Consider the following 17,719-nt stretch of genomic DNA (forward strand, 5'->3'; position numbering starts at 1 on the left):
CAGGTGGTGTTTGGTTACATGAGTCACTTCTTTAGTGGTGATGTGTGAGATTTTGGTGCACCCATCACCCAAGCGGTATACACTGAAACAAATTTGTGGTCTTTTATCCCTTACCCCCTTCACACCCTTTCCTGTTGAGTCCCCAAAGTACACCGTATCTTTCTTATACCTTTGCATCCTCATAGCTTAGCTTCCACATATGAGTGAGAACATATATTTGGTTTTCCATTCCTGAGTTACTTCACTTAGAATAACAGTCTCCAGTCTCATGCAGGTCACTGTGAATGCCATTAATTCATTCCTTTTTATGGCCGAGTAGTATTCCATTGTATATATATATACCACAGTTTCTTTATCCACTCATTGATTGATGGGCATTTGGGTTGGTTCCATGTTTTTACAATTGCAAAATGTGCTGCTATATCTTTTGTATGTGTACAAGTATCTTTTTCATATAATGACTTCTTTTCCTCTGGGTAGATAGCCAGTAGTGGGATTGCTGAATTAAATGGTAGTTCTACTTTTAGCTCTTTAAGGAATCTTCACAGTGTTTTCCATAGTGGTTGTACTAGTTTACATTCCCACCTGCCTCAAAGGTCTCTGAAATGCCTTGGACGCTTTTTCCCCATTGCCTTGGATATTAGCACTCATCTCCCTTTTAGTTATGTAAATATCTCTAGCAAGTGGTTGCTCCATAGAGACTGGTTAAATACTTGTTACCGAAAGGAAGTATCTCTAGTAAGTGGTTACTCCATAGCCTGCTTGGATTCTTCCCTTGAAAAAGCTTTTTCTTTCTTTGGCACATGGCTAGGCTGAAAAATTTCCAAACTATTATGCTCTGCTTCCTCTTTAAATATAACTTCCAACTTTAAGTCATTCCTTTGCTCCCACATCTGAGCTCATGTTGTTAGAGAGCCATGCCACTTCTTAAACACTTTGGTGCTCAGAAATTTCTTCTGCCAGATAACGTAGATCATCACTTTGACATTCAAACTTCCATAGATCCCTAGCGCATGGACACAATACTGCTAAGTTCTCTGCTAAGGCATAACAAAGGCGACATTTGTTCCATTTCCCAATAAGTTTGTCATTTCCGTCTGATACCTCATCAGCCTGGACTTCACTGTTCATATCACTATCAGCATTTTGGTCACAAGTATTTAACCAGTCTTTAAAAAGTTCCAAATTTTCTCTCATCTTTCTCTCTTCTTCTGAGCTCTCCAAACTTTTCCAACCTCTGCCCATTACCTAGTTCCAAAGCTGCTTCCACATTTCCAGGTATCTTCATAGCAGTGTCCCACTCCTTGATACCAATTTTCTGTATTAAGCAATTCTTGTATTTCTATAAAAATACCTGAGACTGGTTAATTTATAAAGAAAAATGGTTTAATTGGCTTATAGTTCTTCAGACTGTACAGGAAGCATAGCACTGGCATCTGCTTCTGGGGAGGTCTCAGGAAGCTTACAATCATGATGAAAGGTGAAGCAGGAGCATGTGTCTCACATGGTGGGAGTAGAAGCAAGAGAGAGTAGGGGAGGTGCCACACACTTTAAACAACCAGATTTTGCAGAGAAAGCACAAAGCTATGAGGGATCCACCTCCATGACCCAGACACCTCCCACCAGGCCTGACTTCCAACACTGGGGATTTTATTTCAACATGAGATTGGGGTGGGGACAAATATCCAAACGGCATCAACCTCTGATGTCAAAATCCAATAATCAAGCAGCAATATTTTAAGTGCAGCACAGAGTCTTCCATGTCATTATTTACAAGACCTGAATCTCTTTACATAATAACAAAATTGAATACAGATGACTTAGCCATTAAGTCCATTTTAAAAATCTGTCCTTTTACATGGTGACAGATTTCACTTTTTGTTCTCTTTCTCTTTCTCTTTTGCTCTTCTTTGACTTCCTTTTCTTATGTCTGTGTTTTTCGGCTTTTTTCCAATTCCCCTGCAGTACCTGCATCTATGGTTTTTTTTTTTTTTTTAATGTTTCTTGTGCTTTTCCTTTTCCTACTTTTTCTTATTCTTCCTGCTATTCTAACTTTCTGCGGAACTGGCCCTGCTGCTATGGCCTCAAGTCTAGCTCCTAGAAGGGCTCTGACTTCTCCTTGGACTCTGGCTCCTCCTATGCCTACCTGGCCAACTGTGTCCAGGCTTTCTTTTGCTTTCTCCTGCTTTCTCCATTATCTTATCTTTCAGGACCTTAGAAGTGTTTCCTGAAGTTTCCTCATCTTTTACAGATACATAACTTCCACTGTCACTTTCATTATAATCTGGCTCAAAAGCAGCTTCATCAGTGTCTCTAGTTAAGTCAGGGGACAGTCGAGAGGAGTGGCTTAACTGGGGTTTAGGGTTGGTAGCATTCTTCTCAACTTGCCCAGTAATTTGCTCTTTCTCAATTTGTGTGCCTGGTGGATTAAGAATATCAAGTAACTTATTGCCACTTGACTCTTTGTTGTTCTTTGCTTCTAATATATGTGTCTCATGATCTTCACAAAGACTTTTATCTACAAATTTTGCCTCTTACCTTGAGTGTTTAGTATCATAAGTGGCTTTGTGATCATGAGGTCTTTTGGTCTCTTGAGTGACTAGAATTACTTTTTTTTGGAATCTCCTCTGCCATTTTTAAGAAACTCTCTTTCCTCCATCAGCTTAGTTTTCCGTTCAGATCAGAAGCTATAGTTTATTGTTGTTGTTTTTATTTTTTATTTTTTTCATGCTTTGTACATACTTTTTATTTGTTGAATAAATGAATATTTGTCAATATGTACATAACCACATAGAGCGAGCATTAGATTTAGAGAGCAAAATATTTGGGTTCTAATATGCAAAGCCACTTACCAGCTATGAGGGCTTCAGCAAAGAACTGAATCTGAGCTCAGCTTCCTCAACTGTAAAACTAGGTTATTTGGACCTATGTGGCCTACCACACAGGCTTATTGCAAGTTTCAAATGCAGAAACATATGAAAGTGCTATGAATACAACTTAGAGCAATACAAACATAACAAGTAATAGCAATGGAATTTCAAGCTGAAATTCACACCCTTGGATTGTACCGATGTACTGATGGAGTCAATGAGAAAGTGACAAAATAGCTGATTACTAATGAGAAAGAACATGCCATTCTTCTGAGTGGGAAGGATTCTGCAACATCCTGTAGCTTGTCCCTGCAATTAGTCACTTCCCAAACTTCACAAAGATGTCAGAGACTCACAATCAATAACTCTCTCACAGAAGCACAAGGGCCAAATGTCCCACGTTTATTTACATATGAAATGTGTTTCACACAGTTATGATGGATGGAGTGCATAACACCTGACAGCAGCAAGACCTTTCGAGGAACCGAACGTTGACTACAGTAGATCATGCAAGTATCTATATATACACAAAAGAATTCCTTTTCTTAACAAAAAAAAAAGTACAAAACATGTTCAGGGATAAATGTAAGATATGAAATGCAAAATAAAACACAAAACAAGCCTGGGCATGGTGGCTCACACCTGTAATCCGAGCACTTTGGGAGGCTGAGGTGGGCAGATCACGAGGTCAGGAGATTGAGACCATCCTGGCTAACATGGTGTATCGGGGGACCTGCCCCGATAATCACGTAGGTTCTTTTCTATTTTCCTAAGCGTCGGCTGGCTTGAGAAATAAAGGGACAGAGTACAAAAGAGAGGAATTTTAAAGCTGGGTGTCTGGGGGAGACAACACACGTTGGTAGGATCCGTGATGCCCCACAAGCCACAAAAACCAGCAAGTTTTTATTAGGGATTTTCAAAAGGGGAGGTGTGCGAATAGGTGTGGGTTGCAGACATCAAGTACTTAACAGGGTAATAGAATATCACAAGGCAAGTGGAGGCAGGGCAAGATCACAGGACCACAGGACCGAGGCGAAATTAAAATTGCTAATGAAGTTTCGGGCACCATTGTCATTGATAACATCTTATCAGGAGACAGGGTTTTGAGATCAACCTGTCTGACCAAAATTTATTAGGCGGGAATTTCCTCTTCCTAATAAGCCTGGGAGCGCTATGGGAGGCTGGAGTTTATTTCACCTCTGCAATCTCGACCATAAGAGACAGGTACGCCCCGGGGGGGCCAGTTCAGAGACCTACCCCTAGGTGCGCATTCTCTTTCTCAGGGACGTTCCATGCTGAGAAAAAGAATTCAGCGATATTTCTCCCATTTGTTTTTGAAAGAAGAGAAATATGGCTCTGTTCTGCCCGGCTCATCGGCAGTCAGAGTTTAAGGTTATCTCTCTTATTCCCTGAACAATTGCTGTTATCCTGTTCTTTTTTCAGGGTGCCCACATTTCATATTGCTCAAACACACATGCTGTACAATTTGTGTAGTTAACGCAATTATTACAGGGTCCTGAGACGATATACACCCTTCTCAGCTGACAGGATTAAGAGATTAAAGACAAGACAGGCATAGGAAATCACAAGGGTATTGATTGAGGAAGTGATAAGTGTCCATGAAATCTTTACAATTTATGTTTAGAGATTGCAGTAAAGACAGGCATTAAGAAATTACAAAAGTATTAATTTGGGGAACTAATAAATGTCCATAAAATCTTCATAATCCATGTTCTTCTGTCATGGCTTCAGCCAGTCCCTCCGTTTGGGTTCCCTGACTTCCCACAACAATGGTGAAACCCCGTCTCTGCTAAAAATACAAAAAAAAAAAACTTATCTGGGCGTGGTGGCAGGTGCCTGTAGTCCCAGCTACTCGGGAGGGTGAGGCAGGAGAATGGCGTGAACCCGGCAAGCAGAGCTTGCAGTGAGCCAAGATCATTCCACTGCACTCCAGCCTGGGCAACAGAGCAAGACTCTGTCTCAAAAAAAAAAAAAAAAAAAAAAAAAAGGAAAACACGAAACAAAACCAAAAAATAGAACTCTCTCAGAGAACTATAAACGGAAGGGACAGAAGAGTACCTCTGCTGCATTTTAATAAAGCAGAACTACCGACGTTAAATATACTTCTTGAAATGGCTGAACTAAACCCGGTGGCTCCGCGATTAAGGTAACGGCCAATTGCAATACACAGGCGGCTGCATTGAGAAGTCAGTGGCTGACGTTGTGCATCCCAACTCTAAGTATCAGAACGTTTGGCAGTAGCACCTAGAACAGGCAATGCCAACTCTTCTGACAGCAAAGGGTTAAGTCAACCGATTTTTTTTTCTGTCAAGAGCCAGAGAAATACTTGATATTCTTAGTTGTGTTTCTGTAATAGTTAATAAATTACATGACAAAAACCTGACTATATAAATCTATTGGTCTAACTACGTATTTGTAACTTTTATAGTAGTCCAGCCCTTTCGTTACTTTCCCTCCTTGTGCTTTTAAAGCCAGCCTTGCAGATCTGCCTAGAAAACCAGTCCCATTTTTTTCTTTAGAACAGCCTTCCCCATGCCCCAAAATGGAATTGAGGAAATCAGCATTCCTTATTAGATTCCTGGCTTCAGTTTTTATCCACGGCTGGGAAAGGAGCGACCTGCAAAGCTGCTTTAAACACCCTTCGGCATGGCCTGAAGACAAAGGCACGCCCACACTGGAGTGCTGTTGTCTCAAATGTGAACTCACTCCTTCAGGGCTGGCACATCGAGGAAGTGCTAAGACACTTAAAAGTTCCTAGGGTTTTTGAGACCCACAATTACTTACAATTTATGTAGTGTATTCTAAAAATTAAAAACACTAAAAAAAGCATTATTTTAGCCTGTAATTAGTTAACCCCTTCAAAATCCAAACATACAAAATGGTTTATTTGAATTCAGGAGCTGCCCCTGTTACTAAGAACTCTCTTTTAAAGAAACAGTACAAAAAGAAAAATTCTGACCCAAAACAACTCAAATCGTTTTCCACTAAATACTGATACAAATGTGTAACAAACAGTATAAAAAGTTATTCATTTAAATCTATACAAACTCTTTTAAACTCAAATACTGTTTTACTACTTATCGAGGATATATACAACGAGGTGAAGGAAGGTACGTTGAAAGAGAACATAATGCAACAGCCTAGACAGTACTGTTTATTATACTGCAAACTTTTTGTAACAAAAATATCTTTTTTATTCCAATGTGGACAGGGATTTTCCTCATGGACCTTCTGTGGCTATTTCTTGGCTGAGCTCATCCTTTTGGATTTGATGAAGGCCATGCCATGTATCCGCATGTGAGTATTTAAGGCAGCTTCAGTTTCAAAAGTTTTCACGCACACTTTGCACTTTCTGTCTGACACGGTGCCATTGGGGGATTCATCCTCGTGGCTGGGTTTGTTCTCCTGTTGGTTATCTTCCCCAGCCCCATTTTGCTTGGACACTGGCTGAGGTTCCTTTAACTTGTGTACAATGAAGAGGTGCCTGGACAGAGAGACGTGAGACGTGTACCAGAGGCCACACTCCTGGCACTGGTAGGAAGAACTATCAGATTTGTGCTGAGGGATGTGTTCGTGGAACTGAAGCAGGTTTTCGGTGGTGAAGCCACACATGGCACTCTTGAGAACCTTAAAAACATTGATTTTCAGCTTTTTCAGTGGTTGAGTGATTGCTGTGATTGCTCCTCAGGAAGGCCTGAGCTCCAGAACTGGTTCTTCCAACTTCCACTTGGGACTGGGGAACTTGGTGTCTTCTTTTATTTCTGTTTCCTCCTCATTGGTGGCATCTGTCATTTCTTTCAGGTCAGGGTCCTTGAGGCTGTGCATCAGCTGGACATGCTTCTCTAGCATCAATCGTTTGGTAAAGGTACGTCTGGAGTCTGGGCAGTGCAAGCAGGCATACACTTTCCTGATGGCTTTGTGCTTGATCCGGTTGTGCTGGCACAGGCTGTGGGATGAGCTTGTCACACTGGCGGCAGGGATGTTTCTTCATTTGCTTCCCTTGCTCCTTCCTCACGTGGGATATGTACACATCTCTCTGAATGAACAGGCGGTCACACTCCCAACACGTCCACCCAGGACTGGCCACTTTCTTGGTTTCCACTGATTTTTTCACAGGAGATGGAGATTTCTTTTCCAATTTCTCTTTCCCATTCATGGATTTGGTGTCCTCTTTGTTCTGATTTGCTGAATTTTGAGTTGCAGGCTTAATGCTCAAAGGCAAGTTTATACCCAAGTTTGGAGGCCCTTCAATACTTTTCAATGTTCCATGCATAGACTTGATATGGTCCATCATAAGTTGCTTCTGTGCATATAAAAGATAACAGTCTGGACACTTGAAAACAGACAACTTCTGGTTTTCAATGTGTTGGTCAAAGTGGCGATACAGCAAGGTTTGCAGGGTGAACACAGTGTCGCACATGGAACACTTATATATTATTTCTGGTTCTCCTATCTTGATGCCAGGATGCTGTGTGTAGGTGTGGGAATGTGTGCTTGGGGCGGACTTACATGCCATTGGACAAATAGGACACTTGTAGAAGACTTCACAGTGAGAACCTTGAATGTGAGACTGCAGGGCAGCCACATCAGAGTATACAACATTGCAATGCACACATCGAAAACCAACTCTCCTCATGTAGTGCAGACAGTTCTTGGTGACGTGGGTCTGGAAGTGCACCGACCTGCAGATGGCCCCGCACTCAGGGCAGGTGTAGAGAGATTTGTGCTGATGGATTCTCTGGTGTGATGCGTAACTGCACTGGTTAGGAAGCAGCATCTGGCAGATAGTGCAAGTCTTTTGTCCACTCGTATCTGCAGCCTGCTGGAAATGTGTAGCCGTTGATGTCTCATACTGAAGACTTCATTACACTCCAAACATTTTAGACTATGTCTACACACTTTGGAGGGGTCTTCATCTAGGGGCATGGCTGGGGTGATGGGAATGCTTAAAGGAGCCGATATGACTGTCCCAGTTATGCCAGACTGAATTTTTGTGACAGTGTGTGTGCCGGCTCCCACAGGGCTCTGAAGAGTGGAAGTTGAAGTGGAAGTATTGCTTGATGGAGAAACTATCATTTGACCTGCTGGGACTGGCTTTAAAATTAAGTGGGAGCATTGTATTACCACCCCTTTCTCCTTATGCCCACGGGCATGGGACAGGAGGCTGCATTTGTTGTAAAAAATGAGGTTCTTTGTACCATGGTTGCATGTTACTTCGATGCGCATGCTCTGTCTGTCATAGTGCTGGGTCAGACTCTTTTCAACTGCAAAGGAGTCCCCACACTCCAAGCACTTGTACCCACGCGTTGGTAACGTGATCCCTGCATTGGTGGGAGGACTCAGGTTTGGAATGTAAACAGCGACTGGATTGACACTGCTCAGCACCTTGTTGAAAGCTTCCACCACAGAACTCTGCAAGGACGACACCACCTGGACTCGAGACACCTTTTTGGGGGGTTGCGAGGCTGCTGCATTGATTATTGCCTGCTTTATTTGTTGCTGAGCTTTGGTTAGCACTTGGCGGAGTTCAGAGGTGGCCTGGGCACCCTGAGGCAAAAGGTTAATGTTGGCAAGGTGCACAGTCTTTGGCACAAGTTTGGCATTGGCCCGGCTGGGTGCCGGCACCACGACAGTTTGCTGCTGGATGGCGTTGGTGGCTTTAATGATGGCGCTGCTGGCGCTCTGGACAGAGGCAGCAGATATGACTGTGGCTTTCACTGTGGTGTTGTTAGCGAGCTTCAAATTAATGACTCGGGATCCTGCCGTCTTCACTTTCCTTCACAGCAGACACTGGGAGGAAAGCAGTAGCCACAGGCTTGATTGTGACCTGTTTAGGGGTGAGCTCTGCAGGTGAAACTGCATTGGTCATGACCGTGGACTGGAGAGGCGCCCTGAGGAGAGAGGAAAGGATGGCAGCTGATGCTGGAGATAACAGAAGGAATGTCACAGAGGCCATCACAGACGCCGTCTGCTCAGAAGATTTCTTCCCAGAGTCAAGATCCACTTCTGGCAATACCCTGGTCACTGTTCTCTTGATTTCCCCAGAAGACGTCTTAATGGTTTTTATGCGGACTTTGAGGATTGCTGGTGTGGACCCTGCAGGAGAGGACGGGGAACCCTTGCGCTGTTCTCACTTGAGATGCTTCTGGGATTATCCGGTTGCTTTAGGGATGGTTTTTTGGGTCCTGTTTATGAGATTCTGGGATTCAGGAGACTTGTCGGTGGCTCTCGGACTGTCGTTTACTTCTTCTTCTTCTTCTTTTTTTTTTTTTTGAGACAGAGTCTTGCTCTGTCACCCAGGCTGGAATGCAGTAGCGTGATCTCGGCTCACTGCAACCTCCGCCTCCCAGGTTCAAGCGATTCTCCTGCCCCAGCCTCCCAAATAGCTGGGATTACAGGCGCGCACCTCCATGCCCAACTAACTTTTGCATTTTTAGTAGAGACAGGGTTTCACCATGTTGGTCAGGCTGGTCTTGAACTTCTGACCTCATGATCCGCCCGCCTTGGCCTCCCAAAGTGCTGGGATTACAGGCTGAGCCACCGTGCTTGGCTGTCATTTACTTCTTTTGGTAATGGGGAGGATTCCCTCGAATTGGCCACTGGTTCTTTGCAGGAGTCTGAAGCCGCCTTTTTAGCACTGAGAGCCATGATGGCAGAGCTGCAGGATGAGAGCTTGGAGGATGACTTTGTCTTTGAGGCGCAGTGCCGGGGAGGCAGGTGTCATTCTTCTCGGAGCTCAGCTTCCCATCCAGGACTCTGTTTTCCAGCACCTTGTCAGAGTTTTCTTTCAATTTATCCTCTGCTTTTCTGACTTTAAAAGGTTCATAAACACTCAGGTTTATAGAATTGGCTTCTGCTTCTCTCTTAACAACTTTGTTTTTCTCCATATTGCCTGATGTAGAGAGTCCAGTTTTACTGGAGTTTTCCCCTCCAAATGCCTTCAGCTTATCATAGTCCTGCTGGGGAGCCGACCCTGTCAACACGTTCGACCTGAAGCTTGATTGCACGTCCTCCTTGTCAGGGGGTCATCCACCTTGATCTTCTCGTCATCACCACACTCTTCAGCACTAGAGATCGGACTAAACTGGCTGAACGTCGAGTCTTTCGAAGTCACCTCAGAGGCAGGCATATCTCCTTTCAAGGACTTCGCTCCATCTTTACTGTAACTGTCAAGGGAGGACGCTGTGAGAAACCCATTATGTAGGCCATTGCCAGTGGGGTTGTAGCCATCTTTCTCCCCGCCCTCTGTCGCCCAGGCTGGAGTGCAGTGGTGCAATCTTGGTTCACTGCAACCTCCACCTCCTGGTTTCAAGTGATCCTCCTACCTCAGCCTTCCAAGTAGCCGGGACTATAGGCATGTGCCACCACATCCAGCTAATTTTTGTATTTTTTATAGAGATGGGGTTTCACTATGTTACCCAGGCTGGTCTTGAACTCCTGGGCTCAAGTGATCCTCCCACCTTGGCCTCCCAAAGTGCTGGGATTACAGGTGAGCCACCGCGCCTGATAAGAGTTTTTTTTGGTTTGTTTTTTGTTTTTTTTTTTTTAATGTTATAAACACCTATTTCTGTTAAGTTTTTTCACATCTCTCAAGATTATGATTTTTCTCTTTTATCCTATTAATGTCACGAATTACACTAATTTTTCAAATATTAGACCAACTCTGCATTCTGGGATAAGCGCCGCCCCACCCCCGCCGCCAAGTCACATGTATTATCCTTTTTCTGTATTACTATGTTTGATTTGCTAATATTTTGTTAAGGATTTATATTAATAAGAAATACTATTAGCCTGTAGTTTTCTTGTAATGACTTTGTTTTTCTTATCAGGATAATACTGGCATCATAAAATGATACAGGAAATATTCTCTCCATCTGTTTTTTGAAAGTGTTAGTGTGATATTGGTGTTATTTTCTCCTTAAATATTTTATAAACTTCACCAGTGAAGTGATCTGTGTTGGTATTTTGTTTGTGAAAAAAAAATTTAAAACTATAATTTCTATTTCTTTGATAGATATAGTGTAACTTAGATTATCTCTTCTGTCATTTTTGTAATTTGCTTCTTTGAAAAAATGGATAATTTCATTATATCCATAAATGTATTTGCATATGTTTGTTTATATTATTCCTTTCTATCATTTTAATGTTCATAGGACTTGTAGTTATGTCTCCTTTTAAACTTCTGATATTGGTAATTTTTGTTTTTTCTTGAGCAGTCTAAAGGTTTATCAATTTTATTATACTTTTAAAAGATACAGCTTTTGCTTTAATTGGGTTATCTCTGCTGTTATCCATTTTCTATTTCATTATTCTTATTCTCACCTTGATTTTATTCTTTTCTTCTATTTATTTTCAGTTTAATCTATCTTTCTAGTCTTTAATGTGGAAGCTTAGATGATTGCTTTTACACCTTCCTTCTAAGTACCACTTACCTGTTCTACAAATGTCTTTTTGTTCTCCTTTTGCAGTCCTAATTGTTCTATTTGTCCCTGGAGGGCACTGGGCGTTTCAAGTGTCCTGCAACTGAAGCTACCTGCATTAGACTCTTCATCAGATTTTAAAAAGGGTTTGTGACCAGAAAATTTCAGACTATTTGATACCAATTAAGTATAGATTTTTAGGTAATTTCTTACAGAATCTATCAATTGTACACTTCTACATAATAAGGCCTAGAGCAGTTGACTGAACATTTTGGGGAAAGAAGATGTGTGTTTCATCTTTTTAATTCTCTTTCTCTCCCACTTCAGGAGAATTGTTGCTGCATAAGGCCTCTCAGGTCAGTGCCGTTTCCCTCCTATTTTTCTTTCTGTGAAATAGCATAAATTCTGGCTATGCCCAAGTTCGTTGGTGAGCAGAAAGTCAAACTCTCCCTTCAGACTCAGTAAGTTTGTTAGAAAAACTGATTTCTGGATTTGGTTCTAGTCTAGCACAGATTAAGAAGTAGAAATATGTTGAAATGAGGATAAAGAGCATTTTAAATGAAAACAGAGATCCAGTATGATGAAATAGGGGTAAATTTTTTTTTGCTTCATTTTCCTCCAATTTCATTTTAAAACAGGCGATTTTTTTAAAAGAAGATGTTTTTGTTCCAGTGGGCATTTGATGCATTAGCCTTCCTGGGCCTTCCCAGCAGGGATATAGACCTAGCTAAATGACCTGGTGGTATTTTCTCTGAGTCAAGTTAGCATTAAATGTGGTCCCTGGATATGGAAAGGGATGGATCATCTAATAGTCTACAGATGTCAGAAACTTTATTCTCACCTTTTCTCTTCATATTTTAAATGTATAAGTCTTTTTGAAAAACATTTAGACTGCCACCTCCAATTAGGATATAGAAAGTTTCAAGAGATCATTGATCTCACTGAAATAATGTGAGTAAGCTGGATAAGCTACAGAAGCATAGCTGTTAAAAACCCAAGCTGAGGATAAAGAAGTGGAAATAAACTAAATTCCAGAGTGCAAAGAGCCCTTGCTAGGAAAGTGAGACCCAAGGCTGCTTTCCTCATAGGGGTATGGTGGATGGAAGATTGAACCCACTATAGATGGGAATTTTTGCAGATGCAAGGAGAAACTAGCTGAACTTTTAACAAATTTGCATGAGCTGGCAAAATGTATTAAAATCCCCCAAAGTCCCAAATACAAAATGACATCTATATGCCAGTTCTCATCTACAGGGTCTTCACCAACTTCATAGCCCTGTCCTGGTAAAGGCTAACGACAGGAAATGAGGGTAAAGAGATTTCTCTAGGACCATTCACCAATCAACTCTTCCTAAGTCTTCACTGAGAACCTGGCAGCAGGAGGTACAGGGAAAGGAGAATTAAGAGAGACTTGCTCAGGGCACACCTTCCCACTAATTCTTTCTGAATGTGCGCATAACTAAATAGAGAAGACATGTTTATAAAAAGCAGGAAGGGCTGGGTGCGGTGGTTCATGCCTGTAATCCCAGCACTTTGGGAGGCTGAGGTGGGTGGGTCACCTGAGGTCAGGAGTTCGAGACCAGCCTGGCCAATATGGTGAAAGCCCATCTCTACTAAAAATACAAAAATTAGCCAGCCGTGGTGGTGCACACCTGTAATCCCAGCTATTTGGGAGGCTGAGGCACGAGAATTGCTTGAACCTGGGAGGTGGAGGTTGCAGTGAGCCGAGATTGTGCCACTGCACTCCAGCCTGGGCAGCAGAGTGAGACTCTGTCTAAAAAAAAAAAAAAAGCAGGAAGATGTAATGAATAATCAAGAGAAAGAAAAACAACAACAACAAAAAAAAAACAGAATGAGGAATAACCCAGATGTTGAAATCAGCGGACAAAAACTTTAAAATAAGTATTACAACTCTGTTAAAATATTCACTGGAAAAGCCAAGCAAAATGTGTGAACGGATTGTAAATTTTGGCAGGAAATCTGAAACTCTACAAAAGAATAAAATGGGAATTCCAGTACTGAAATGAAAAATTCATTTGAAGGACTTATCAGCAGACTGAATAGAGCACAAGGGAAGATCCATGAACTTGAAGATAGGTTAATTAAATTAATCCAAACCGATGCATAAAGAGAAAAATTAAAACTCAAGCAGAATAAATACAAAGAAGACCATACCAAAGCACATCATGGTCAAATTGCTGAAAACCAATACTAAAGAGAATATCTTAAGTGCTATCAGAGAAAAGGGGCAAATACATTTAAGAAGGTAACAAGAAGAAAGAATGATGGCTGAATTCTTATTGAAAATGCAGAAGACAATGTAATGGCTTCTTTAAAATGCTGAAAGAATTTAACAAAGCATTCAAAATACATACTTCAAAAATAAAGGCAAAATAAAGACATTTGTAGACAGGGAAAAGCTGAGGAAATTAGTCCAGTAAGTAGACTTGCACTACATAAGTCTGCAAACTACAAACATTTTAGGTTAAAAGGAAATGACACCTGATGATATGGTTTGCATCTATGTCCCCACCCAAATCTCATGTTATATTGTAATCCCTATTCTTGGAGGTGGGGCCACCCGGTGGGAGGCGACTGGGGGCTGATTCATCATAAATAGTTTAGCACCATTTCCTTGGTGCTGTTCTTGTGATTATGAGTGAGTTCTCGTGTGATCTGGTTGTTTGGAAGTGTGTAGCACTTCCTCCTTTTTTTCTCTCTCTTGCTCCTGCTCCCTTCTTATAAGATAGCCTGCTCCCACTTTGCCTTCCACCACAAGTATAAGCTCCCTAGGCCTCCCCAGAAACAGAAGCTGTCATGCTTCCTGTACAGCCTGCAGAACCATGAGCCAATTAAACCTCTTTTCTTACAAATTACTCAGTCTCAGGTATGTCTTTATAGCAATGGAAGAATGGCCTGATACACCAGATAAATCCTGGATGTGTAGGAAAGAAGAGCGTTGGAAAGGGTAAATATGTAGAAGTGTGTGTGTGTGTATTTGTGTAGATGCATGTGGATGCTCACATACATCAAGACACTATTATTATTTGCTTAATATTTATGTCTTTATATATTATATAAATATGTATATATTATGCATGTGTTTAATACATATTAATATGTAATTAATATATTAACATGTATGTATTTATTAAGCAAATAATAATGTCTTGATGGATGTGAGTATGTACATGCAGGCACATACATACATATATATACACATATACATACATATATACTCATATGTAAGTAATATATATGTATACACACACACACACATATCACTTTCTTGGCTCCATATTGAAGAATGAATACTGGTATACTGGTGGTGAACTCCCTCAGATTTTATCTGTTGCATATATCTTTAGTTTGTATTTATTGTTGGTGAGTTTTTTTCCTGGGTAAAGGAAATTGTAAATTTGTATGTTAACAGGTGTATTAGGCCATTCTGGCACTGCTATGAAGAAATACCTGAGACTGAGTAATTTATAAGGAAAGAAGTGCAGTTGGCTCACTGTTCTGCAGTCTGTATAGGAAGCATAGAGGCATATGCTTCTGGGGAGGCCTCAGGAAGCTTTTACTCATGGTAGAAGGCGAAGCAGCAGCAGGCACTTCATATGGTGAAAGCAGGAAGCAGGAGCAAGTGATGGGGAGTGAGCAGGGGTGCCACACATTTTTTTTTTTTTTTAGACAGAGTTTCACTCTTTTTGCCCAGTCTGGAGTGCAATGGCGCGATCTCGGCTCACTGCAACCTCTGCCTCCTGGGTTCAAGCGATTCTCCTGCCTCAGCCTCCTGAGTAGCTGGGATCAGAGGTGTGCACCATCATGCCTGGCTAATTTTGTATTTTTAGTAGAGATAGGGTTTCACCATGTTGGCCAGGCTGGTCTCAAACTCCTGACCTCAGGTGATCCGCCCACCTTGGTCTCCCAAAATGTTGGGATTACAGGCATGAGCCACTGCGCCCGGCCAGGTGCCACACACTTTTAAATGACCAGATTTCGTGAGAACTCACTATCACAAAGACAGCACCAAGCCATGAGGGAAACACCCCCATGATCCAAGCATCTTCCACCAGGCCCCACCTCCAGCACTGGGGATCATAATCCAACATGATTTGGGAAAGGACAAATATCCAAACTATATCATTCTACCCCTGGCCCCTCCTAAACTCATGTCCTTTTCACACTGCAAAATATAGTCATGACTTCCCAACAGTCCCCAAAGTCTTAACTCATTCCAGCATTAACTCGAAAGTCCAAAGTCTCATTTGAAACAAAGCAAATCCCTTCCACCTATGATCCTCTAAAATAAAAAACAAGTTACCTCCAAGGTACAATGGGAGTATAAGCATTGGATAAACATTCCCATTCCAAAGGGAGAAACTGGCCAAAAGAAAAGGGCTACAGGCTCCATGCATGTTTGAAACCCAGCAGGGCGGTCATTCAATCTTAAAGCTCCAAAAATAAACTTTTTTGACTCTATGTCCTGTAACAAGGGGACACTGGTGCAAGGGGTGGGCTCCCTAGGCCTCGGGCAGCTCCACCTCTGTGGCTTTGCAGGGTACATCCCCTGTGGCTGCTCTCAGTTTAGTGCTTGTGGCTTTTCCAGGTGCAGGGTACAAGCTGCCAGTGGATCTGCCATTCTGGGGTCTGGAGAAAGCTGGCCTCCTTTTCACAGCTCCACTAGGCAGTGGCCCAGTTGGGGGGGACTCCGTGTGGGGGCTCCAACCTCACATTTCCCCTTGGTACTTTCCTAGTAGAGGTTTTCTATAAGGACTCTGTCCCTGAATCAGGTTTTTGCATGGGCACCTGGGCATTCTCATACAGCCTCTAAAATCTAGGCAGAGGCTGCCTAGCATTCTTCACTCTTGCATTCTGCACATCTACAGGTTTAACATCACATGAAAGCCACCAAGGCTTATGGCTTGCATTCCCCAAAGTGGCAGCCTGAGCTGTACCTGGGCCCTTTTGAGCCACAGTTGGAGCTGGAGCAGCTGGGATGTGGGGAGCAGTGTCCTGAAGCTGTGCAGGGCCACTGGGCCCTGGGCCTGGCCCATGAAACCATTCTTTCCTTCTAAGCCTCTGGACCTGGGAGGGGAGGGACAGGCACGAAGGTTGTCTTCAAAATGTCATGGCCTTTTCCTCATGTCTTAGATAAAGGTACTTGGCTCCATTTAGTTACACAAATATCTTGTACAAGTGGTTATTCCACAGCCTGCTTGAATTCCTCTCCCAAAAAAGCTTTTTCTTTCTCTGTCACATGGTCCAGCTGCAAATTTTCCAAACATTTAAGTTCTGCTTCCTGTTAATATGTAAATTTCAACTTTATTTCTTTGCTCCTGCATCTGAATGTGGACTGTTAGAAGCAGTCAGGTACATCTTGAACACTTTGCTGCTTAGAAATTTCTTCTGCCAGACACTGTCAATAATCACTTCAAATTTCCACAGACCTCTAGGGCAAGAGCAGAATGCAGTCAAGATCTTTGCTAAAGTATAACAAGGGTGACCTTTGCTCCAGTTCCTAATAAGTTTCTGATTTCCATCTGAGACCTCATCAGCCTGGACTTCACTGTCCATATCACTATCAGCATTTTGGTCACAACTATTTAACCAGTCTCTAAGAAGTTCCAAATTTCCCCTCATCTTCCTGTCTTCTTTTGAGCTCTCCAAACTCTTCAAACCTCTGCTCATTACCCAATTGCAAAGCTGCTTTCACATTTCCAGGTATCTTTATAGCAATGCCCCATGCTAGGTACCAATTTTCTATATTAGGCTGTTTTTGCATTTATAAAGAAATACTTGAGACTAGGTATTTATATGAAAAGAGGTTTAATTGGCTCACAATTCTTCAGGCTGTACAGGAAGCATAGTACTGGCATCTGCTTCTCGGGAGGCCTCAGGGAGCTTTTACTGATGGTGGAAGGTGAAGCAGGAGCAGGCACTTCACGTAGTAAAAGCAGGAGCAAGAGAGAGACAGTTGGGGGGAAGTGACACACAGTTTTAAATGACCAGATCTTGTGAGAACTCACTATCATGAAGACAACACCAGGCCACGAGGGAGCTGCCTCCATGACCCAAACACGTCCCACCAGGCCCCACCTCCATCATTGGACATCACAATTCAATATGAGATCTGGGTGGGACAAATATCCAAACAATATAAGCAGTTATTTTCTGTTGGGAAAAGCTGAGTGTTGACAGAAGCTGAGGCAGGGTTTGCATGTCTGACATAATATAAAAAAGTTTTGGAATATGTCCAGGGTCCAGGGTCTAAAGCCCCTTGTGGCCTTTGGAACACCAAGCTCTGTGCTAAAGGGTAGAAGGTTACCCTGATGCACCATAACTTAAACCCAGGGCATAAAATCCCTCATGGCTTGGATAGAGTCCAGGGCTCGAGGCTCTGGAATG

General features: G+C 42.3%; 2 pseudogenes; both read right to left on the reverse strand.

The window, feature by feature from the left end:
• Positions 1-1,854: 1,854 nt before the first annotated feature.
• LOC101129938 (E3 ubiquitin-protein ligase RBBP6-like) lies at positions 1,855-2,659 on the reverse strand (annotated as a pseudogene).
• A 3,462-nt stretch (positions 2,660-6,121) lies between these two features.
• Positions 6,122-17,416, reverse strand: LOC101130308 (zinc finger protein 532-like; annotated as a pseudogene).
• Between the last annotated feature and the right edge of the window lie 303 nt (positions 17,417-17,719).

This window comes from Gorilla gorilla, chromosome 8 (genome assembly GCF_029281585.2).
Source record: "Gorilla gorilla gorilla isolate KB3781 chromosome 8, NHGRI_mGorGor1-v2.1_pri, whole genome shotgun sequence".
NCBI lineage: Eukaryota > Metazoa > Chordata > Mammalia > Primates > Hominidae > Gorilla > Gorilla gorilla.